Genomic DNA, 18,812 nt, shown 5'->3' with positions numbered 1-18,812 from the left:
GTTATTTCTTTATAGCAATGTGAGAACAGCCTAATACACTCAATATAACTAAACTTTATGGAAATGCAAATCAAAACTTCAATGAGATACTACCTCACATCATTAGAATGACTATTACCAAAAAAACCCCAAAAAACCAAAAAACAAACAAAAAAAACAAAAACAAAAACAAAAAACCGAGAAAATAACAAATATTGGCAAAGATATAGAGAAATAGAACCATTTAGCGTTGCTGGTAAGAATGTGATATGAGACACCTGTTGTAGAAAGCAGTATTAAAGTTCCTCAAAATTTAAAAATACAGTTACCATATGATACAGCAATACCACTTCTAATTATATAACCAAAAGAATTGAAAGTAGAATCCTGAAAAGACAAATGTGCATTAATGTTTACAGCAGCATTATTCACAATAACTAAAACACTGAAGCAATAAAGTGTCCATTGGTGGAAGAATGGATAAACAAAATGTGTTATAGACATATGATGGAATATTATTCAGTCTCTAAAAGGAAGGAGTTCCTCTTAAAGGAATTCCTGGGGGGGGCGGAGCAAGATGGCCGAATAGGAACAGCTCCAGTCTCCAACTCCTAGTGCGAGCGACACACAAGACAGGTGATTTCTGCATTTTCAACTGAGGTACTGGGTTCATCTCACTAGGGAGTGCCGGAAAATCGGTGCTGGTCAGCTGCTGCAGCCCGACCAGCGAGAGCTGAAGCAGGGCGAGGCATCACCTCACCTGGGAAGCACAAGGGGGAAGGAAATCCCTTTTCCTAGCCAGGGGAACTGAGACACACAACACCTGGAAAATCGGGTAACTCCCAACCCAATACTGTGCTTTAAGCAAACGGGCACACCAGGAGATTATATCCCACACCTGGCCGGAGGGTCCCACGCCCACGGATCCTCCCTCATTGCTAGCACAGCAGTCTGCGATCTAACCGCAAGGCAGCAGCGAGGCTGGGAGAAGGCCATAAATGGACGGACAGAGATGAAAACCATGACACAGGAAATACATGACAAATGCACAAGCTTCAGTAACCGACTCGATCAAATGGAAGAAAGAGTATCAGTGATTGAGGATCAAATGAATGAAATGAAGCAAGAAGAGAAACCAAAAGAAAAAAGAAGAAAACGAAATGAATAAAGCCTACAAGAAGTATGGGATTATGTAAAAAGACCAAATCTACGTCTGATTGGGGTGCCTGAAAGTGAGGGGGAAAATGGAACCAAGTTGGAAAACATTCTTCAGGATATCATCCAGGAGAACTTCCCCAACCTAGTAAGGCAGGCCAACATTCAAATTCAGGAAATGCAGAGAACGCCACAAAGATACTCCTCGAGAAGAGCAACTCCAAGACACATAATTGTCAGATTCACCAAAGTTGAAATGAAGGAAAAAATCTTAAGGGCAGCCAGAGAGAAAGGTCAGGTTACCCACAAACGGAAGCCCATCAGACTAACAGCAGATCTCTCAGCAGAAACTCTACAAGCCAGAAGAGAGTGGGAGCCAATATTCAACATTTTTAAAGAAAAGAATTTTAAACCCAGAATTTCATATCCAGCCAAACTAAGTTTCATAAGTGAAGGAGAAATAAAATCCTTTACAGATAAGCAAATGCTTAGAGATTTTGTCACCACCAGGCCTGCCTTACAAGAGACCCGGAGGGAAGCACTAAACAGGGAAAGGAACAACTGGTACCAGCCATTGCAAAAACATGCCAAAATGTAAAGACCATCGAGGCTAGGAAGAAACTGCATCAACTAACGAGCAAAATAACCAGTTAATATCATAATGGCAGGATCAAGTTCACACATAACGATATTAACCTTAAATGTCAATGGACTAAATGCTCCAATTAAAAGACATAGACTGGCAAACTGGATAAAGAGTCAAGACCCATCAGTCTGCTGTATTCAGGAGACCCATCTCACATGCAGAGACATACATAGGCTCAAAATAAAGGGATGGAGGAAGATCTACCAAGCAAATGGAAAACAAAAAAAGGCAGGAGTTGCAATCCTCGTCTCTGATAAAACAGACTTTAAACCATCAAAGATCAAAAGAGACAAAGAAGGTCATTACGTAATGGTAAAGGGATCAATTCAACAGGAAGAGCTAACTACCCTAAATATATATGCACCCAATACAGGAGCACCCAGATTCATAAAGCAAGTCCTTAGAGACTTACAAAGAGACTTAGACTCCCATAAAATAATAAAGGGAGACTTCAACACTCCACTGTCAACATTAGACAGATCACCGAGACAGAAAGTTAACAAAGATATTCAGGAATTGAACTCATCTCTGCACCAAGCGGACCTAATAGACATCTATAGAACTCTCCACCCGAAATCAATAGAATATACATTCTTCACAGCACCACATCACACTTATTCCAAAATTGACCACATAATTAGAAGTAAAGCACTCCTTAGCAAATGTACAAGAACAGAAATGATAACAAACTGTCTCTCAGACCACAGTGCAATCAAACTAGAACTCAGGACTAAGAAACTCAATCAAAACTGCTCAACTACATGGAAACTGAACAACCTGCTCCTGAATGACTACTGGGTACATAACGAAATGAAGGCAGAAATAAAGATGTTCTTTGAAACCAATGAGAACAAAGATACAACATACCAGAATCTCTGGGACACATTTAAAGCAGTGTGTAGAGGGAAATTTATAGCACTAAATGCCCACAAGAGAAAGCTGGAAAGATCTAAAATTGACACTCTAACATCACAATTAAAAGAACTAGAGAAGCAAGAGCAAACACATTCAAAAGCTAGCAGAAGGCAAGAAATAACTAAGATCAGAGCAGAACTGAAGGAGATAGAGACACAAAAAACCCTCCAAAAAAATCAATGAATCCAGGAGTTGGTTTTTGAAAAGATCAACAAAATTGACAGACCGCTAGCAAGACTAATAAAGAAGTAAAGAGAGAAGAACCAAACAGACACAATAAAAAATGATAAAGGGGGTATCATCACCGACCCAACAGAAATACAAACTACCATCAGAGAATACTATAAACACCTCTACGCAAATAAACTGGAAAATCTAGAAGAAATGGATAATTTCCTGGACACTTACACTCTCCCAAGACTAAACAAGGAAGAAGTTGAATCCCTGAATAGACCAATAGCAGGCTCTGAAATTGAGGCAATAATTAATAGCCTACCAACCCAAAAAAGTCCAGAACCAGATGGATTCACAGCTGAATTCTACCAGAGGTACAAGGAGGATCTGGTACCATTCCTTCTGAAACAATTCCAAGCAATAGAAACAGAGGGAATCCTCCCTAACTCATTTTATGAAGCCAACATCATCCTGATAGCAAAGCTTGGCAGAGACACAACAAAAAAAGAGAATTTTAGACCAATATCCCTGATGAACATCGATGCAAAAATCCTCAATAAAATACTGGCAAACCGGATCCAGCAGCACATCAAAAAGCTTATCCACCATGATCAAGTGGGCTTCATCCCTGGGATGTAAGGCTGGTTCAACATTCGCAAATCAATAAACGTAATCCAGCATATAAACAGAACCAAAGACAAGAACCACATGATTATCTCAATAGATGCAGAAAAGGCTTTTGACAAAATTCAACAGCCCTTCATGCTAAAAACGCTCAAGAAATTTGGTATTGATGGAACGTACCGCAAAATAATAAGAGCTATTTATGACAAACCCACAGCCAATATCATACTGAATGGGCCAAAACTGGAAAAATTCCCTTTGAAAACTGGCACAAGACAGGGATGCCCTCTCTCACCACTCCTATTCAACATAGTGTTGGAAGTTCTGGCTAGGGCAATCAGGCAAGAGAAAGAAATCAAGGGGATTCAGTTAGGAAAAGAAGAAGTCAAATTGTCCCTCTTTGCAGATGACATGATAGTATATTTAGAAAATCTCATTGTCTCAGCCCAAAATCTCCTTCAGCTGATAAGCAACTTCAGCAAAGTCTCAGGATACAAAATTAATGTGCAAAAGTCACAAGCATTCTATTACACCAGTAACAAACAGAGAGCCAAATCAGGAATGAACTTCCATTCACAATTGCTTCAAAGAGAATAAAATATCTAGGAATCCAACTTATAAGGGAAAAACTGCTTTAAAGTTCATATGGAACCTAAAAGGAGCCCACATTGCCAAGACAATCCTAAGTCAAAAGAACAAAGCTGGAGGCATCATGCTACCTGACTTCAAACTATACTACAAGGCTACAGTAATCAAAACAGCATAGTACTGGTACCAAAACAGAGATATAGACCAATGGAACAGAACAGAGTCCTCAGAAATAATATCACAGCCATCTGATCTTTGATAAACCTGAGAGAAACAAGAAATGGGGAAAGGAATCCCTATTTAATAAATGGTGCTGGGAAAATTGGCTAGCCATAAGTAGAAAGCTGAAACTGGATCCTTTCCTTACTCCTTATACGAAAATTAATTCAAGATGGATTAGAGACTTAAATGTTAGACCTAATACCATAAAAACCCTAGAAGAAAACCGAGGGAATACCATTCAGGACACAGGCATGGGCAAGGACTTCATGTCTAAAACACCAAAAGCAACGGCAGCAAAAGCCAAAATTGACAAATGGGATCTAATTAAACTAAAGAGCTTCTGCACAGCAAAAGAAACTACCATGAGAGTGAACAGGCAACCTACAGAATGGGAGAAAATTTTTGCAATCCACTCATCTGACAAAGGGCTAATATCCAGAACCTACAAAGAATTCCATCAAATTTACAAGAAAAAAACAAACAACCCCATCAAAAAGTGGGCAAATGATATGAATAGACATTTCTCAAAAGGAGACATTCATACAGCCAACAGACACATGAAAAAATGCTCATCATCACTGGCCATCAGAGAAATGCAAATCAAAACTACCATCTCACACCAGTTAGAATGGCAATCATTAAAAAGTCAGGAAACAATAGGTGCTGGAGAAGATGTGGAGAAATAGGAATACTTTTACACTGTTGGTGGGATTGTAAACTAGTTCAACTGTTATGGAAAACAGTATGGCAATTCCTGAAGGATCTAGAACTAGATGTACCATATGACCCAGCCATCCCATTACTGGGTATATACCCAAAGGATTATAAATCATGCTGCTATAAAGACACATGCACACGTATGTTTATTGCGGCACTATTTACAATAGTAAAGACTTGGAATCAACCCAAATGTCCATCAGTGACAGACTGGATTAAGAAAATGTGGCACATATACACCATGGAATACTATGCAGCCATAAAAAAGGATGAGTTTGTGTCCTTTGTAGGGACATGGATGCAGCTGGAAACCATCATTCTTAGCAAACTATCACAAGAACTGAAAACCAAACACCGCATGTTCTCACTCATAGGTGGGAACTGAACAATGAGATGACTTGGACTCGGGAAGGGGAACATCACACACCAGGGCCTATCATGGGGAGGGGGAATGGGGGAGGGATTACATTGGGAGTTATACCTGATGTAAATGATGAGTTGATGGGTGCTGATGAGTTGATGGGTGCAGCACAGCAACATGGCACAAGTATACATATGTAACAAACCTGCACGTTATGCACATGTGCCCTAGAACTTAAAGTATAATAATAATAAATAATAAATAAATAAATAAATAAAGGAATTCCTTTAAAAGGAAATTATTATTTCATTTCTTTATTAAATTATTTTCTATTATTATTAAAATATTAATAACACGGATGAACCTTGAGAACATTAACGCTTAGTAAAATCAGTGAACCACAAAAAGGCAAATATTGTATAACTCCTCATATGTGAGGTTCTTAGAGTAGTCAGTCATTGAAATAGAAGTAGAGTGGTGGTTCCCAGAAACCAGGGAAAGGGAGAAATGGAGTCATATGCTTTGGCTGTGTCTCCACTCAAATCTCATCTTGAATTATAGTTCCCATAATATCCACTTCCCATGTGAGGTGATTGAATCACAGTGGAGTTCACCCTCATGCTGCTGTTCTCATGATAGTGAGTGAGTTCTCATGAAATCTGATGGTTTTATAAGGGGTTTTACCCCTTTTGCTTGGCACTTCTTTTTTGCCTGCTACCATGTAAGATGTGCCTTTGCTCCTCCTTCACCTTCAGCCATGATTGTGTGGCCTCCCCAACCATATGGAATTGTGAATTCATTAAACCTCTTTTCCTTTATAAATTACCCAGTCTCAGGTATGTCTTTATTAGCAGTGTGAGAACAGACTAATACAGTAAATTGGTGCCAGTAGAGTGGGGTGTTGCTGCAAAGATACCCAAAAATGTGGAAGCAACTTTGAAACTGGGTAACAGGCAGAGGTTGGGACAGTTTGGAGGTCTCAGGAGAAAATAGAAAAACGTGGAAAAGTTTGGAACTTTCTAAAGACTTGTTGAATGGCTGTGACCAAAATGCTGATAGTGATATGGACAATAATATCCAGGCTAAGATGGTCTCAGATGGAGATGAAGAACTTCTTGTGAACTGCGGGAAAGGTCACCCTTGCTATGCAAAGAGACTGATGGCATTTTTTCCTTGCTCTAGAGATCCGTGGAACTTTGAGTGTGAGAGATTATATAAGGCATCTGGCAGAAAAAAAAATTCTTAGCAGCAAAACATTCAAGAGAAAGCAAAAGTTTGAAAAATTTGCAAAATGACAATGCATTAAAAATTTAGAAACCCTTTTTTGGGAAGCAATTCAAGCCTGCCGCAGAAATTGGCATGAGAAACAAGGAACTAATGTTAATCACCAAGACAATGAGGAAAATATCTCCAGGGCATGTCAGAGAGCTCCATGGGAGCCCCTTCAATCACAGGCCTAGAGGCCTAGGAGGAAAAATGGTTTTGTGGACTGGGCTCAGGACCCCTCTGCTGTGTGGAGCCTAGGGATTTGGTGGCTCTGCATCCCAGATGCTCCAGCTATGGCTAAAAGAGGCCAAGGTACAGCTCAGATCATGGCTTCAGAGGGTGTAAGCCCCAAGCCTTGGCAGCTTCCACGTGGTGTTGAGCCTGTAAGTGCACAGAAGTTAAGAATTGAGGCTTGGAAACCTCTGCCTAGATTTCAGAGGATGTGGGGAAACAAGTAAATGTCCAGGCAGAAGTTTGCTGCAGGTGTGGAGACCTCATGGGGAACCTCTGCTAGAGCAGTGTGAAAAAGAAATGTGGGGTTGGAGCCCCCACACAGAATCTCCACAGGGGCACTGCCTAGTGGATCTGCGAGACGAGGCCCGCCATCCTCCAGACCCCAGAGTGGTAGATCAACCAACAGCTTTTACCAGGTGCCTGGAAAAGCTGCAGACACTCAAGACCAGTCCATGAAAGCAGCCAGAAAGGGAGCTGCATCCTGGAAAGCCACAGGAGAGGAGCTGCCCAAATCTATGGGAGTCCACCACTTGCATCACCACACTTTGGATGTGAGACATGAAGTCAAAGGAGATCATTTTGGAACTTTATGGTTTAATGACTGCCCTATTGGATTTTGGACTTGTATGAGGCTTGTAGTCCCTTCATTTTAGCCAATTTCTCCAATTTGGAATGAGTGTATTTACCCCATGCCTGTACCCCAATTGTACCTAGGAAGTAACTAACTTGCTTTTTATTTTACATGCTCATAGGCCGAAGGGACTTTCCTTGACTCAGATGAGACTTTAGACTTGGAATGAGTGAAGACTCTGGGGACTGTTGGGAAGGCATGATAGTGTTTTGAAATGTGAGGACGTGGGATTTTGGAGGGGCCAGTGGTGGAATGATATGATTTGGCTCTGTGTCCCCACCTAAATGTCATCTTGAATTGTAGTGTCCATAATCCGCAAGTGTTGCAGGAGACAAATGAGAGGCACAATGGGAGGTAATTAAATCATGGTAGAGGTTACCCCATGCTGCTGTTCTTGTGATAGAGAGTGAGTTCTCATGAAATCTGATGGTTTTATAAAAGATTTTCCCCCCTTCTGCTCAGCACTTCTCTCTTGCCTGCTGCCATGTAAGACATGCCTTTGCTCTTCCTTCACCTTAAGCCATGATTGTGAGGCCATGTGAAACTGTGAGTTCTTTGAACTTTTTGTCTTTTAAATTACCCGGTCTCAAGTATGTCTTTATTAGCAGCATGGGAACAGAAAAACACATGAAGAGTTATTGTTCAATGGATATAGAGGTTCAGTTATACAAGATGAAAGGAGTTATGGAAACAAATGATGTTTGAAAGTTACATATTTGACAATGAGTTACTATCCAAAATGTATAGAAAACTCAAAGAACTCAATAGCAAATAATAAAATAGTAATTTTTAAATGGACAGAAGACAGACATTTCTCAAAAGAATACATAAAAATGTCCAGTGAGTACATGAAAAAATGCTAATTATCACTAATCATCAGGAAAATGCAAATCAAAATCACAATAAGATGTCATCTTATTATATTAGAATGGTTATTATTTAAAAAGTCAGAAATGACAAGTGCTGGCAAGGATACAGAAAACAGGAAACCCTTATACACTGAGGGTGGGAATGTAAATTAGTCTGTACTACCGTTAAGGAAAATAGAAGAAAGGTTCCTCAAAAAATCAAAATTAGAACTATAATGTGATACAGCAATCCCACTACTGAGCATGTAACCAAAGAAAATGAAATTAGTATGTTGAAGAGATAGCTACACTACCATGTTTATTGTTGCCCTGTTCAGAATAGCCAAGATATGGAATCAACTAAGTGTCCATCAGTGGATAAATGGATAAAGAAATGTGGCATATATACACAATGGAGTAGTATTCATCCATGCAAAAAATGAAATCCTGTTATTTGCAGCAAAGCAGCTGAACCTCGAAGACATTATGTTAACTAAAATGAGCCAGGTACAGAAAGACAAATGCCATATAATCATTTCTAGAATCTTAAAAAAATTGATCTCACAGAAGTGTAGAGTAGAGTAATGGCTACCAGAGGCTTTGGACGGTGAGCTTGAAGGGAAGATGGATAGAAGTTGGCAAAGGATATATAAATACAGTTAGATAGGAGGAATACATTTTAAAGATCTATTGTACAGCAAGGCAACTATAATAATGACAATTTACTGTATTCTTGAATAATGCAAAGAGAGAGAATGTTAAGTGTTAGCACATAAAGGATAACTGTGAGGCAACACAACTGTTCATTAACTAAAATTACTCATTACACATGTACATACAGTTCAAAACATCATGTACAAGACAAATGCCTGCAATTTCTCTGTCAAATAAAAACATTTAAAAATTTTTTTAAATTTAAACAAAAAGAAAACATAGAAAAAGAACAAAATAAACCCAAGGTAAAATGAAATAAGATGATAATAACATGAAAATTTAATAAATAAATAAAAATTAAATAAACATATCTTAAAATAATTTAATAAAAATTACAACAAAAATAGATCTTGAAAAGATTATTGACATATAACCTTTGGTAGGCATGATGAAAAGCAAATGGCAAAAGGACCACTTATAATAAAAATACTTCCCAAAAATGACATAACTAAGAATACAAATAAAATTTTAAAAATTGTCAGATAATAGCATGGAAAGCTTTAAATAAATAAATTTGAAAATGTACATTAAATATACAATTTATTTAAAATATAAATTTACACTATAGACCTGAGAATAATTAGGAAATAAAGACACAAATAGGCCAAAACAAATAAAAATAATTGTTAAAACATACATTGCATACCCACTCAAGAGAAAGGCATGAGAACAGATGCTTTTCCAGGCTAGTTTATCAAATCTTTTAAGAGAAAGATATGCAAATTATTTCAGGTCACACAAAAAGAATCTCCTCAACACAAACCATAAGGCCACTAGCCTCCAAAACCTTTATATTTTTACCAGATATAGGCAGTTAAAAATAAAAATTAAATACCTTTGTCACCTATAGATGGGAGCAAATATTCTAAATAGAATTTCAACTAAAGGAATCCATAGCTAAATTAAGCATGTCCAAATGTGTTTAAGCTAGAAAGACAAGGGTGACTCAACATTTAAAAATATATTAACATAATTTACTATCTCAAAAATTAAAGAATAAAACACATGATTATCTTAAAGGATGAAGAAACTTAAAAATATTATAGACTCAATACATAATTGATTTTAATCATTTTTACCAAACAGAGGCTAGAAAGGAAACTTTCTTTTCCTATGAGTAGCTGACAGAAATCTAGGCCAAATATCAAACTTCATGACAAAACATTTTGAGTATTCCAACTAAAGTCAGAAAAAGACAAAAATAAATATACATGGATAAAAAAAGACAGTATAATTTTTTCTACTCTTTTCTTCTGTTTGATTAAAAATGCAACTGCAAAAAGAAATAACTACAAAAATGTGTTGATAAATTTGTATAAAGAAGTTATATGTATGACAATAATTGCACAAAGAGAGATGAGGGAATGGAATCACATTTCAGTAGTTTTTGTACACTAAGCAAATTAATAGGAATAGGAATAGGAAATAGATTATTGCAAGGTAACAAGTTAATTATAATCCTTGAAGCAACCACTAAGAAAATATTTAAATATTTAAATCTAGTAAAAATGTTACTTAAATTGTGAAATTAGAAAATATCTATTTAAATGTAAAAAAGGCAATAATGGAAGACTAGAGGAGTAAAAAGGCATGACATATGGGAAAAAAGGATAAAATGGTAAACATAAATTCTACCTGTTCAGTAACCACATTAAAAAGAAATAAGTTAAATCATCCAATCAATAGGCAGAGATTCACAGAGTAGATTTAAAAATATGATTCAACTCTATGTCTGTCTACAAGAGACAGACTACAGATTCAAAGGCATAAACAGGTTATAAGTAAAAGGATGGAATAAAATATGTCATGTAAACAGCTGCCTAAAAAGATCTATGGCTACATATTAATATCACACAAAATAGATTTCAAGGCCAAAATTGTTATAAGAGAAAAGAAAGATACTTTATAGTTGTAAAAGTTCAATTCATCAGGAAGACTTAACACTTGCAAATTAAATATGCACCTAAAAATAGAGCATCAAAATACATGAAACAAAAACTGACAGATTTGGGCTGAGCACTATGGTTCATGCCTGTAATCCCAGCACTTTGGGAGGCTGAGATCAATTGAGGCCGGGAGTTCAAGACCAGTGTGGCCAACATGGCAAAACCCCGTCTCTACCAAAAATACAAAAATTAACTGGGGGTGGTGTCATGCTCCTGTAATCCCAGCTACACAGGAGGCTGAGGAAGGAGAAGTACTTGGACTCAGGAAGCAGAGGCTGCAGTGAGCTGAGATTGCACCACTGCACGCCAGTCTAGGTGACAGAGATTCTGCTACCAAAAAAAAAAAAAAAAAAAAAAAAAAAAAAAAGCTATGTCAAGACTAAGCAAGAGAAAAAGAGAGAAGATGCAAATCACTAAAACAAGCAATTAAAAAGAGGACATCTTAAGTTTCCTGTGTGGTTACTAAAAATAAATAAGTAAATAAATAAATACTAAAAAGTGGCCATCACCTTTAAAAAAAATAAACTATAGAAATAGATTTAAGAAGGGATAGAAAATCTGAATAGTCCTCTAACAAGTAAAGACATTGCATCAGTAATGAATAAACTTCTCATAAAGATAGGTCAGACCCAGATGGCTTCATTTGCCATCCTCTGGGGAGAGGGCATAGCTAAACAAAAAGCAGCAGAAACCTCTGCAGAGGTAAATGCCCCTGTCTGATAGCTTTGAAGAGAGCAGTGGATCTCCCAGCATGGAGGTTGAGATCTGAGAACAGACAGACTGCCTGCTCAAGTGGGTCCCTGACCCCTGAGTAGCCTAACTGGGAGACATCACCCACTAGGTGCAGAACGACACCTCACACCTCTCATGGCAGTGTACACCCCTGAGATGAAGCCTCTGAGCAAGAATCAGACAACAACACTCGTTGTTCAGCAATATTCTATCTTCTGCAGCCTCCGCTGCTGATACCCAGGAAAACAGGGTCTGGAGTGGACCTCAAGAAAACTCCAACAGACCTATAACTGTGGGCCCTGACATTTAGAAGGAAAACTAACAAACAGAAAAGACACCCACACCAAAACCCCATCAGTACGTCACAATCATCAAAGACCAAAGGCAGATAAAACCACAAAGATGGGGGAAAAGCAGGGCAGAAAAACTAGAAATTCAAAAAGTCAGAGTGCATCTCCCACTCCAAAGGAATGCAGCTCATCGCCAGCAACGGAACAAAGCTGGATGGAGAATGACTTTGATGAGTTGAGAGAAGAAGTCTTCAGTTGATCAAACTTCTCAGAACTAAAGGAGGAACTACATATCCAGTGCAAAGAAACTAAAAATGTTGAAAAAAGATTTGACAAATGGCTAACTAGAATAACCAATGTAGAGAAGTCCTTAAAAGAACTGATAGAGATGAAAACCATAACACGAGAACTATGTGACAAATGCACAGGCTTCAGAAACTGATTCGATCAACTGGAAGAAAGAGTATCAACGATTGAAAATCAAATGAATGAAATGAAGCAAGAAGAGAAGTTTAGAGAAAAAAGAGTAAAAAGAAATATGAACAAAGCCTCCAAGAAATATGGGATTGTGTGAAAAGACAAAACCTATATCTGATTGGTGTGACTGAAAATGATGGGGAAAATGGAACCAAGTTGGAAAACATTCTGCAGGATATCATCCAGGAGAACTTCCCCAACCTAACAAGGCAGGTCATCATTCAAATTTAGGAAATACAGAGAACAAAACAAAGATACACCTCGAGAAGAGCAACTCCAAGACACATAATTGTGAGATTCACCAAAGTTGAAATGAAGGAAAAAGTGTTCAGGGCAGCCAGAGAGGAAGGTCGGGTTACCCACAAAAGGAAACCCATCAGACTAACAGCAGATCTCTCGGCAGAAAAACTACAAGCCAGAAGAGAGTAGGGGCCAATATTCAACATTCTTAAAGAAAAGAATTTTCTATAAATAACTTTGGGCAGTATGGCCATTTTCACGATATTGATTCTTCCTATCCATGAGCATGGTATGTTCTTCCATTTGTTTGTGTCCTCTTTTATTTCACTGAGCAGTGGTTTGTAGTTCTCCTTGAAGAGGTCCTTTACATCCCTTGTAAGTGGGATTCCTAGGTATTTTATTCTCTTTGAAGCAATTGTGAATGGAAGTTCATTCATGATTTGGCTCTCTGTTTGTCTGTTACAGGTGTATAAGAATGCTTGTGATTTTTGCACATTAATTTTGTATCCTGAGACTTTGCTGAAGTTGCTTATCAGCTTAAGGAGATTTTGGGCTGAGACAATGGGGTTTTCTAAATAGACAATCATGTCATCTGCAAAGAGGGACAATTTGACTTCTTCTTTTCCTAACTGAATCCCCTTGATTTCTTTCTCTTGCCTGATTGCCCTAGCCAGAACTTCCAACACTATGTTGAATAGGAGTGGTGAGAGAGGGCATCCCTGTCTTGTGCCAGTTTTCAAAGGGAATTTTTCCAGTTTTGGCCCATTCAGTATGATATTGGCTGTGGGTTTGTCATAAATAGCTCTTATTGACACATGCACACGTATGTTTATTGCGGCACTATTCACAATAGCAAAGACTTGGAATCAACCCAAATGTCCATCAGTGACAGACTGGATTAAGAAAATGTGGCACATATACACCATGGAATACTATGCAGCCATAAAAAAGGATGAGTTTGTGTCCTTTGTAGGGACATGGATGCAGCTGGAAACCATCATTCTTAGCAAACTATCACAAGAACTGAAAACCAAACACCGCATGTTCTCACTCATAGGTGGGAACTGAACAATGAGATCACTTGGACTTGGGAACGGGGACATCACACACCGGGGCCTATAATGGGGAGGGGGGACGGGGGAGGGATGGCACTGGGAGTTATACCTGATGTAAATGACGAGTTGATGGGTGCTGACGAGTTGATGGGTGCAGCACACCAACATGGCACGAGTATACGTATGTAACAAACCTGCAGGTTATGCTCATGTACCCTAAAACTTAAAGTATAATAATAATAAATAAATTTAAATTAATTAATTAATTAATTAATTTTTAAAAAAGAATTTTCAACCCGGAATTTCATATCCAGCCAAACTAAGTTTCATAAGAGAAGGAGAAATAAAATCCTTTACAGACAAGCAAATGCTTAGAGATTTTGTCACCACCAGGCCTGCCCTACAAGAGATCCTGAAGGAAGCACTAAACATGAAAAGGAACAACAGGTACCAGCCATTGCAAAAACATGTCAAAATGTAAAGTCCATCGATGCTAGGAAGAAACTGCATTAACTAACGAACAATATAACCAGCTATAACCAGCTAATATCATAATGACAGGATCAAGTTCACACATAACAATATTAATCTTAAATGTAAATGACTAAATGGTCCAATTAAAAGACACAGACTGGCAAATTGGATAAAGAGTCAAGACCCATCAGTTTGCTGTATTCAGGAGATCCATCTCACAGGCAGAGACACACATGGGCTGAAAATAAAGTGATGGAGGAAGATCTACCAAACAAATGGAAAACAAAAAAAAAGCAGGGGTTGCAATCCTAGTCTCTGACAAAACAGACTTTAAACCATCAAAGATCAAAAGAGACAAAGAAGGCCATTACATAATGGTAAAGGGATCAATTCATCAGGAAGAGCTGACTATCCTAAATATATATGCACCCAATACAGGAGCACCCAGATTCATAAAGCAAGTCCTTAGAGACTTACAAAGAGATTTAGACTCCCATACAATAATAATGGGAGACTTTAACACCCTACTGTCAACATTAGACAGATCAACGAGACAGAAAATTAACAAGAATATCCAGGAATTGAACTCAACTCTGCACCAAGCAGACCTAATAGACATCTACAGAACTCTCCACCCCAAATCAACAGAATATACATTCTTCTCAGCACCACATCACAATTATTCCAAAATTGACCACATAGTTGGAAGTAAAACCCTCCTCAGCAAATGTACAAGAACAGAAATTATAACAAACTGTCTCTCAGACCACAGTGCAATCAAACTAGAACTCAGGACTAAGAAACTCAATCAAAACCACTCAACTACATGAAAATTGAACAACCTGCTCCTGAACGACTACTGGGTACATAATGAAATGAAGGCAGACATAAGGATGTTCTTTGAAACCAATGAGAATGAAGATACAACACACCACAGTCTCTGGGACACTTTTAAAGTAGTGTGTAGAGGGAAATTTATAGCACTAAATGCCCACAAGAGAATGAACGAAAGATCTAAAATTGACACCCTAACATCACAATTAAAAGAACTAGAGAAGCAAGAGCAAACACATTCAAAAGCTGGCAGAAGGCAAGAAATAACTAAGATCAGAGCAGAACTGAAGGAGATAGAGACACAAAAAACCCTCCCAAAAATCAATGAATCCAGGAGCTGGTTTTTTGAAAAGATCAACAAAATTGACAGACCGCTAGCAAGACTAATAAAGAAGAAAAGAGAGAAGAATCAAATAGATGCAATAAAAAATGATAAAGGGGATATCACCACCGACCCAACAGAAATACAAACTACCATCAGAGAATACTATGAATACCACCACACAAATAAACTAGAAAATTTAGAAGAAATGGATAAATTCCTGGACACTTATACTCTCTCAAGACTAAACCAGGAAGAAGTTGAATCCCTGAATAGACCAATAGCAGGCTCTGAAATTGAGGCAATAATTAATAGTCTACCAACCAAAAAAAGTCCAGGACCAGACAGATTCACAGTCGAATTCTACCATAGGTACAAGGAGGAGTTGGTATCATTCCTTCTGAAACTATTCCAAGCAATAGAAGAAGAGGGAATCCTCCCTAACTCATTTTATGAGGCCAACATCATCATGATACCAAAGCCTGACAGAGATAAAACAAAAAAAGAGAATTTTAGACCAATATCCCTGATGAACATCGATGCAAAAATCCTCAGTAAAATACTGGCAAACCGGATCCAGCAGCACATCAAAAAGCTTATCCACCATGATCAAATGGGCTTCATCCCTGGGATGCAAGGCTGGTTCAACATACGCAAATCAATAAAAGTAATCCAGCATATAAACAGAACCAAAGACAAAAACCACATGATTATCTCAATAGATGCAGAAAAGGCCTTGACAAAATTCAACAGCCCTTTATGCTAAAAATTCTCAATAAATTCAGTATTGATGGAATGTATCTCAAAATAATAAGAGCTATTTATGACAAACACACAGCAAATATCACATTGAATGGGCAGAAACTGGAAGCATTCCTTTCTAAAACTGGTACAAGACAGGGATGCCCCGTTTCACCACTCCTGTTCAACATAGTTTTGGAAGTTCTGGCTAGGGCAAACAGGCAAGAGAAAGAAATAAAGGGTACTCAGTTAGGAAAAGAGGAAGTCAAATTGTCCCTGTTTGCAGATGACATGATTGTCTATTTAGAAAACCCCATTGTATCAGCCCAAAATCTCCTTAAGCTGATAAGCAACTTCAGCAAAGTCTCAGGATACAATATCATTGTGCAAAAATCACAAGCATTCTTATACACCAGTAACAGACAAACAGACAGCCAAATCATGAATGAACTTCCATTCACAATAGCTTCAAAGAGAATAAAATACCTAGGAATCCAACTTACAAGGGATGTAAAGAACCTCTTCAAGGAGAACTACAAACTACTGCTCAGTGAAATCAAAGAGGACACAAACAAATGGAAGAATATACCATGCTCATGAATAGTAAGAATCCATATTGTGAAAATAGCCATACTGCCCAAGGTAATTTATAGATTCAATGCCATCTTCATTAAACTACCAATGACTTTCTTTACAGAATGGAAAAAACTGCTTTAAAGTTCATATGGAACCTAAAAAGAGCCTGCATTACCAAGATAATCCTAAACCAAAAGAGCAAAGATGGAGGCATCATGCTACCTGACTTCAAATTATACTACAAGGCTACAGTAACCAAAACAGCATGGTACTGATACCAAAACAGAGATATAGACCAATGGAACAGAACACAGCCCTCAGAAATAATACCACACATCTACAGCCATCTGATCTTTGACAAACCTGACAAAAGCAAGAAATAGGGAAGGGATTCTCTATTTAATAAATGGTGCTGGGAAAATTGGCTAGCCATAAGTAGAAAGCTGAAACTGGATCCTTTCCTTACTCCTTATACAAAAATAAATTCAAGAAGGATTGGAGACTTAAATGTTAGACCTAAAACCATAAAAACCCTAGAAAAAAACCTAGGTAATACCATTCAGGACATAGGCATGGGCAAACACTTCATGTCTAAAACACCAAAAGCAATGGCAGCAAAAGCCAAAATTGACAAATTGGATCTAATTAAACTAAAGATTTTCTGCACAGCAAAAGAAATTACCATCAGAGTGAACAGGCAACATACAGAATGGGAGAAAATTTTTGCAATCTAGTCTTCTGACAAAGGACTAATATCCGGAACCTATAAAGAACTCCATCAAATTTTACAAGAAAAAAACAAACAACCCCATCAAAAAGTGGGCAAAGGATATGAACAGGCACTTCTCAAAAGAAGACATTCATACAGTCAACAGATACACGAAAAAATGCTCATCATCACTAGCCATCAGAGAAATGCAAATCAAAACCACAATGAGATACCATCTCACACCAGTTAGAATGGCAATCATTAAAAAATCAGGAAACAACAGCTGTTGGAGACGATGTGGAGAAATAGGAACACTTTTACACTGTTGATGGGACTGCAAACTAGTTTAACCATTGTGGAAAACAGTGTGGCGATTCCTCAAGGATCTAGAGCTAGAAATACCATTTGACCTAGCCATCCCATTACTGGGGATATACCCAAAGGATTATAAGTCATGCTGCTATAAAGACACATGCACACATATGTTTATTGTGGCACTATTCCCAATAGCAAAGACTTGGAATCAACCCAAATGTCCATCAGTGACAGACTAGATTAAGAAAATGTGGCACATATTCACCATGGAATACTATGCAGCCATAAAAAAGGATGAGTTTGTGTCCCCTGTAGGGACATGGATACAGCTGGAATCCATCATTCTCAGCAAACTATCGCAAGAACAGACAAAAAATACTGCATGTTCTCACTCATAGGTGGGAATTGAACAATGAGATCATTTGGACACAGGAAGGGGAACATCACACACCGGGTCCTATTGTGGGGAGGGGGTAGGGGGGAGGGATAGCATTAGGAGATATACCTAATGTAAATGATGAGTTAATGGGTGCAGCACACCAACATGGCACATGTATACATATGTAACAAACCTGCACGTTGTGCACACATACCCTAGAACTGAAAGTATCATTAAAAAAAAAAAAAAGAAACAGTAAAAAAAAGAAGAAAAAAGGTAAATTTTATGATAGCTGAATTTTAACTCAATAAGGTTATTATTTTAAAATATCCCATTTAAATAACCACAAAACACCTGAGCATCTTATAAAAATGTATCAAAAATACAATATATCCTTATGTAAAATCTCCTGTAAAGTATTATGTAACTTTAATGAAGGATATAAATGAAGAGCCATATTCATTGATGGCTTTTCTTTAAAGTACACAACGATGTCAACTTTTCCTTTTTTTTTTTTTTTCTTGAGACCGTCTCACTCTGTCGCCCAGCCTGGAGTGCAGTGGCACAATCTCGGCTCACTGCAAGCTTCACCTCCCGGGTTCATGCCATTCTCCTTCCTCAGCCTCCTGAGTAGCTGGGACTACAGGC

The sequence above is a fragment of the Chlorocebus sabaeus genome, chromosome 20 (assembly GCF_047675955.1).
Source record: "Chlorocebus sabaeus isolate Y175 chromosome 20, mChlSab1.0.hap1, whole genome shotgun sequence".
Lineage (NCBI taxonomy): Eukaryota > Metazoa > Chordata > Mammalia > Primates > Cercopithecidae > Chlorocebus > Chlorocebus sabaeus.
The sequence above is the reverse complement of the archived record's forward strand: the minus strand, read 5'-3'. Positions refer to the sequence as shown.